Source organism: Salmo salar, chromosome ssa10, assembly GCF_905237065.1.
Source record: "Salmo salar chromosome ssa10, Ssal_v3.1, whole genome shotgun sequence".
In the NCBI taxonomy this organism is placed as follows: Eukaryota; Metazoa; Chordata; class Actinopteri; order Salmoniformes; family Salmonidae; genus Salmo; species Salmo salar.
The window spans coordinates 41,188,158-41,196,424 of NC_059451.1; positions in this window are offsets into that span (position 1 = coordinate 41,188,158).

An 8,267-nucleotide genomic window follows, 5' to 3' on the forward strand; every position below is an offset into this window, starting at 1 on the left:
GATGCAGAAAAATGTATCCATGCTTTTGTCACTTCTAGGTTAGACTATTGCAATGCTCTACTTTCGGGCTACTCGGACAAAGCACTAAATAAACTTCAGTTAGTGCTAAACACGGCTGCTAGAATCTTGACTACAACCAAAAAATGTGATCATATTACTCCAGTGCTAGCCTCTCTACACTGTTTTCCCGTTAAGGGAAGGGCTGATTAAGGTTTTTCTGCTTACACACAAAGCATTACATGAGCTTGCTCCTACCTATCTTTCCGATTTGGTCCTGCCGTACATACCTACACGTACGCTACGGTCACAAGACGCAGGCCTCCTTACTATCCCTAGAATTTCTAAACAAACAGCTAGAGGCAGGGCTTTCTACTATAGAGCTCCATTTTTATAGAATGGTCTGCCTACCCATGTGAGAGACGCAGACTCGGTCTCAACCTTTAAGTCTTTATTGAAGACTCATCTCTTCAGTAAGTCCTATGATTGAGTGTAGTCTGGCCCAGGAGTGTGAAGGGGAACGGAAAGGCACTGGAGCAACGAACCGCCCTTGCTGTCTCTGCCTGGCCGGTTCCCCTCTTGCCACTGGGATTCTCTGCCTCTAGCCCTATTACAGGGGCTGAGTCACTGGCTTACTGGTGCTCTTCCATGCCGTCCCTAGGAGGGGTGCGTCGAGTCACTGACGTGATCTTCCTGTCCGGGTTGGTGCCCCCCCTTGGGTTGTTCCGTGGCGAAAGATCTTTGTGGGCTGTACTCGGCCTTGTCTCAGGATGTTAAGCTGGTGGTTGAAGGAATCCCTCTAGTGGTGTGGGAGCTGTGCTTTGGCAAAGTGGGTGGGGTTATATCCTGCCTGTTTGGCCCTGTCCGGGGATATTGTCAGACGAGGCCACAGTGTCTCGCGACCCCTCCTGTCTTAGCCTCCAGTATTTATGCTGCAGTAGTTTGTGTCGGGGGCTAGGGTCAGTCTGCTATATTTGGAGTATTTCTCCTGTCTTATCCGGTGTCCTGTGTAAATTTAAGTATGCTCTCTCTAATTCTCTTTCTCTCTCTTTCTTTATTTCTCTTTCTCAGAGGACCTGAGCCGTAGTCCTGATGACTCCTTGCTGTCCCCAGTCCACGTGGCCGTGCTGCTGCTCCAGATTCAACTGTTCTGCCTGCGGCAATGGAACCCTGACCTGTTCACCGGACGTGCTACCTGTCCCAGACCTGCTGTTTTCAACTCTCTAGAGACACTCTGAATGATCGGCTACGAAAAGCCAAGTGACATTTACTTCTGAGTTGCTGACCTGTTGCACCCTCGACAACCACTGTGATTATTATTATTTGACCTTGCTGGTCATCTATGAACATTTGAACATCTGGGCCATGTTCTGTTATAATCTCCACCCGGCACAGCCAGAAGAGGACTGGCCACCCCTCATAGCCTGGTTCCTCTCTAGGTTTCTTCCTGGGTTCTGGCCTTTCTAGGGAGTTTTTCCTAGCCTTCATGCTTCTACACCTGCATTGCTTGCTGTTTGGGGTTTTAGGCTGGGTTTCTGTACAGCACTTGTGACATCAGCTGATGTAAGAAGGGCTTTATAAAGAAATTTGATTGATTGATGAGGGGGGGAAAAAACAATTTAATCAATTTTAGAATAAGGCTGTAACCTAACCTCCCAAAATGTGGAAAAAGTCAAGCGTCTATTTCCTATCTCGAATGCACTGTCTGTGTAGCCCAAGTATCTGATGGTGTTTGGCATATCATACTCTTTTTGGCCTGATAGCATCAGATACATGGGCTACACATAGTAAGACAGAGGGGCGCTGTTTCGCTCACTCGGATGCTTTCTCCGGGAGATAGTTTCAGCCACTGGCGGGTGCACAGTGCTTTGTTCGGATGCTGTAATTATTTTGAGTGAACGTGCGAAAGTAACCAGATTTTTTAACTGATTTGCTTTGCAATCAGATGAAAACATGACTGGTTGTGTTCATGGCACATTAAAATGTAATACATTTTTACAGTTAAATTACATGTCTTAATGTCTCCATAAAAACATTTGTGTGTGCATACATAGAAGTCCGCCCCTGGGTCCCATCCAGTGTCTCTCTAGAGGCTGTCTGTCTGACAGCTGCCTGTATACATTCACACCCATAGCATTACTGCAATACCGCTAGGACCATAACAACACCACTACTTAGAGGGGTTTCACACTTACTAGACTTTTCTAGTAATACCCTCGGCTACACAGAGAGAGGGAAAGGAGAGAATGGGAAAGAGAGAGAAGAGGAGCAGAGAGCAAGCAAGAGATGGACATGGATGGATGGAGGGATGGAGGGTGGACTGGCAGCATGCATGTTATTAGTTGTTATTCGTTGTGACAGGAGCAGAGTCATCAGTTTCACTGATTAAACCAATAAAGTCACCCCTCCACTCTGCCCCCATACTGATAATACACTACTAATCAGAGAGAGAGAGAATATATACGAGAGAGAGAGGGGAAAGGGTGAAGAGAGAGAGAGAAGGAGCATGTTAAGAAAGAAAAGAACACTGAGTTCCATTACGAAGAAGCATTTATCATATCACCCCGCCTACAGGGTTGGAGGAGGAGGCATAGTACCTGAACCCCCAAAAGGCACAGAGAGGAGGGTTACAGCTGGACATCTCAGCAACAACTTGACCTCTGACTTCCTTTAGGCACTGAAGCGTTAAAGTTGCCCCCTCTGGAGGAATGGCTGGGCAGTGAGGGGGGAGAGGAGAGGTGAGCAGGGCTGAATTTAATTTTTTAGCAGGACTGTCAAGGACGGTGGCTGTGTTCAGCTCTGCTCACCTGAAACAAAGTGTTCAGAGACACAGACACAGAAAGGAGCAGCCAGGTGTTCTCTCTCATGTGTTTGTGTGTGTGTTTTGGAAACAGAATGGACAACAAATGTTACATCCTTTACAATATAAAGCAGACAGGGCTCCCGAGTGGCGCAGCAATCTAAGTCACTGCAGCTCAGTGCTAGAGGCGTCACTACAGACACTGATTCAATTCCAGGCTGTATCACAACCGGCCGTGAGTGGGAGTCGTTAGGGGTTGTGCGGTGTAGGCCGTCATTATAAATAAGAATTTGTTCTTAACTGACATGCGTAGTTAAATAAAATAAAAAAATGAAATGTTAGGTTCATGGTTTTGTATGCCCAAGATACCAAAGTAATGTTAGAGATGACATGAAAATGAGAGATGATTGTGTTGAAAAATATTTGGGAAGTAGTTCTCACATAGTGACATAGTTCTCACATACGCAGTGACAGACACAGGAATGCAAACACGGGCACACACGCATGTGTAGCAGATGGGGATATGAGAAACTCACTCCTCAGCCTGAAGAGTCTCCACTTGCGCTGCCCGAATAGCTAGCTTTTCAGTGGCACGACTGCGCAAGATACTTCAGGAGGGCGGTCACATGTCTTTGCAAGGCAGAGCTCCTGGGTTTGAGCCTTGGTATGAGCCGAATCAGGTGGAAGCGGTACTCGCTAAGCAAGCAGCGTGACATCCTTTACACATGCACAGATTTTCTGGTATCCCCAATGGACAAGATGAAAATCTGTTCCACACTTTCCCTCCCTCCCTCCTCTTCTCTCCTCCAGTGACCAGAGGGGCTACAGGGGAAAAGGATCATGGGTCTTCCACTTTGAGCTGCTTTGAAACATTTATGTAATTAGCACACCTATGATCCTCAGCACACCCATGATACATTAGCGCACCCATGATCCATTAGCACACCCATGATCCATTAGCACACCCATGACCCATTAGCACACCCATGATCCATTAGCACTCCCATGATCCTCAGCACACCCATGACCCATTAGCACACCCATGATCCATTAGCACACCCATGTGTGTGTTGTTTTGTTTCTTAGTGTGCCTTTCCGTTTAGGTGTGTCTACGTGGATGTTTACATGGGCCCCTTCTATAAAATGTCATTTTGACTGTTATAATGCCTATAATTTGTCCTTTCTTTTTTTAAAGGCCCCATTTGACCTGCTTCCTCAGTCAGAAAAATAATATGTGCTCAGGACACAGTCATAGTGATATCTACAGCATAATGTCCTATTATAATGACCAGTACAATGAAATGTGTAGGCCCTCATCCATAATGACAGTCCCTCAAAGCTTATTACAATTTCCACATTTAGATATACCAAATTGAAACAAGACTTGACTAAACCATGCCAGTACTGCTTAAACTTAAGTTACCTTGACCACAGTTGACAGGTAGGGCCTATTTGGTTTGACTGACGTACAATGGGTTGCTGGTGCCATTAGCCACACACACAGTGTGTGATGTGGGGAAGTCTTCAAGGAACATTCTAGAACCAGCTGCCACCTGAGAGAGAGGTTGAGAGAGAGAGTGATCCCACACAAACTGCCACCTCAGCAACTCTCTCAGTGCTTTTCCACCACTTTTTCTTCCTAATTTCTCTTGGAGAGTGGCAGGAGTTCACAGTGTTCCTGTCTGGACTAGTGACAGCTTGTTTTTAGGTCATAGCTGACACTGATGTCTAGGAGACAGAAACACACATTGGGTCTTTCCAGGTAAGCAGGTCCAGTTTGGCTCTGTCCTACTCCTCAAAGTATATATTTACAATACATTTAAGTCTTTTAGCAGACTCTCATTTACTGAGCGACTTACGTACATTTTCATATTGGTCCCGTGGGAATTGAACCCACAACCCTGGCGGTGCAAACACCATGCTCTACCAACTGAGCCACACAGGACATCCCCCCCCCTTTCCAATGGCAGTGAGGTCCCCAGTTGATTGACAGTTCACTCATCAACAAGGACATGTGCAGCCTATTGAAATACTTATCATCAATAATTCAACCACACCTCTCTTTCCCTCCCCTCCTCCACCACCTCTCTCCTCCCCCTCTTTCCCTCCTCCCCCCTCTCTCTTCAATAACATGGCAGGTGGAGGGGTGTTTGCTGTTGTGTCATGAGGAGCTCCTGTGCACTGGCCATGACTCCCTCCCTCTCTAACACTCTCGTCCAATCCCTCTCCACCTCGTAACTCAAATCACGGTCACAGGGAAAGCTGTCTGAACATCTGAAATCCATCAATTTCAGTTATTTGTGGCAGACTTAACACAGAGACCACGTGGGTAAAATTGAGATGTTTGTATAACCAGGGCTTTTCTTTAGATTCATGCAATGCATTAGGAATATGACATAAAATTGAGCACAACATTAAGGTGGAAAAAACATAAAAACTGGCACATTAAACTGGAGAATGGTTGGCTATGTTTGTGGAATCAAATTTCACATGAATTTTCTGTCAGATTTGTGGTGAAAGGGACCTCTAGAATGAGTTAGAATGGTTCAACAGAGGATTAGCATAATAGGCTAGCCATCCATTAGCCAAGCATATATCACATAACCATGCTCCCATTTAACTGAAGGTTTACAGTCCTTCACCAAACCCACATCTTCTCCTACTTACAGCCCTCTATATCTAATAAAAGGATTTAAAACTTGTCTGGAATGGAGGACATTTTACTTTTGAAGATAATTTGGAATATTTCTTGTTTTCCGAGGTGAAAAACATGATTCCCATCCCATATCTATCCCTCCTTCTTTCTCTATTTCTTAATTTTCTACCTTTTAACTTCTATTAACCCCTCCAAACCTGGTCCCCTGTCCGTACCCAAATCCAAGAACCAGAAATAGGACCAGAATGAAGCATTGGGCCAAGGAGGGTCGGCTGAGACGTATCATGGGACTTATCGTGGAGCACACATGGGAATTGTGGGGGATTTGATGGGGAGCGTGGCGGACACGGAGTGGATCAGCCTGTGACATCATTAACCATGTGGATCCTCTATCCGCTTGGCTTTCTGGGATCTCTGTAAGCCAGACGGGGATGGAAGGATGGGAGGGAGGGGAGAGATGGGAGAGGGCAATTGGCTGGGGTGGAGAGGGAGGAGGAAGAGAGGGGGGAAGGAGGGGGTGTTTGGGATGTGTTCCCCCATGATGTACAGAGCACCAGACAGACGTGTGATCAGACAAACATCCCACATTAGAGGACTCTGCACAAGGTTCTGTATCTACTGACACACACAAGGCCTGCTGTTAGCAAAATGATGTCTCCTCTCACACTGAACAATTTACCCTTGCCGATCATTTCTCTGTTTCACTCTCCAGTTTCTGACTTTGATAATCAAGAAGTAGGTGTACCTCTTACACTCACTCACACACACACCTTTGTCCATACTTACCGGCACGTACACACACTCCCTCACAGCGTCAGTGTTGTGTAATGTCTCTGTCAGCAGCTCCGTCCAGACAGCTTGGTTGATGGTTGGAGTTTGTTGAGGTGTTGTTTTTTCTTCCTTCCTTCGTTCGTTAGTCTCAGCGTTAATTACTAATCTCACGGTCCAGCGGCGGACGCTAACGGTGCTAACTCGCTCTCGCTAATGAGGGGGAAACCAGACAAACAGACGGTATTTACGACAAGAACGCACAGGAGCATGGACGGTCACACACACACACACACACACACACACACACACACACACACACACACACACACACACACACACACACACACACACACACACACACACACACACACACACACACGTTTTACTATCTTTGTGAGGACCAAACAATTACTTCCCATTCAAAATCCAATTTCCCCTAACCCATAGCAGTAAACCTAACCTTAACCCCTAACCTTAAACCTATCCCAAACTCCTAACCCTAAACCTATTTGTAACCCTAATTGTAACCCTAACCTCAAACCTAACCCGGAAGCCTAAAATAGCCTTTTTCCTTGTGGGGACCAGCAAAATATTCTTCTGGTTCCCACAAGAATGGTAAAACCAACAAAAAAACACACACACAACACACATACACCTCTCTGTCCCTTTGAGGCATAGCGTACAGTATGTACAGCACTGATAACATCAACCCAAACCAGAGCTGCCTTCCTCAGCGCTTCTCTCCCTCCCTCACACACACACACACACACTCCCCTGACTCCGATACACACTCCCTAAGGACGGCCCCCCACTCCGTGTCTCACCAACGCTGATTCGGTCATCAGTTCGGTCATCCCTCGGGGAGAGGGAGGGAGGGTCGGAGGAAGGAAGGAAGGAAGGGGGAAGGGAAAGAGGATGGTACAGGGCAGGTGAAGGGGGTGAGTGGAATGCCCATTGGATTCGGGCGGAGGTGCATCTGGTCTAAGGGGGTAGATTTAGCTGGTCTGGCTTTCCGCATGCTTGTGCTTATGGTGTGTATGCATTGTGTGTGTGTCTGTGTGCTTTTACGTACATCATATTTCGTGTGTGTGTGTGTGTGTGTGTGTGTGTGTGTGTGTGTGTGTGTGTGTGTGTGTGTGTGTGTGTGTGTGTGTGTGTGTGTGTGTGTGTGTTGGAGTCAGACGCAGCAGTTTGAAACCCCACACTTCAGCATTATGGGAGCTGCGTTGGCCAATAATCAGCGTTTTACCCCCCTCCCGCTCTGAGGCGAGGGGTAGAGGGGGGCGAGGACGTTATCCATCCCGTTCAGGACCTCCCCTCTCCCCCTGTTAGTTTTGGACAGAGGGTGGACAGTACACCCCTCTCCTCTGTCTTAGGGGTGCGTTCAGCACCCACACTGATGAAGGAGAAGAGCCGTCACTACAAAGAGATAGAACGGTGCGATGGAGGGATGGAGGGGTTGAAACAAATAACCATCCTCACTAAAGCCCCCAGGCCGAGGCCTGTCTCTCTTTTTTATCCATCCATCTCTCTGTCTTTCTGTAGGCTATCATTTTGTATTTCTCACTGTCTACCTTGGAGTGGCTCAAACAGATACTGTGTCTTTTATCAAAGAGACTTCAGAGAGTCCATCCTCTTCAGCGCTTTGTGCCTTTGGTTGTTTGTTGTTGGCTCAGCCTTTCTCAATGTTGTCTGTGTGTGTGTGTGTGTGTGTGTGTGTGTGTGTGTGTGTGTGTGTGTGTGTGTGTGTGTGTGTGTGTGTGTGTGTGTGTGTGTGTGTTCTGTTAAACCTGGGTGCTGCAGTGCTGACACAAGGTCTATCTGGTAAAGACACCAACCGCTGGAGGCAACATGTTACTGATGTTCGACTCCTCCGTTCACTCGAAGCTCAAAGCTTACCCTGACATCAATGCAGGATTGAAACTAAAGTTGGAGTTGTACATAGTGAATACCTCAGTACACAGTTCGGCCAGGTGTGTTAGACCCTTAGGCCCTAACATGGATCACACAATATATCAGGAGTGTATCACACAGGAACATTCA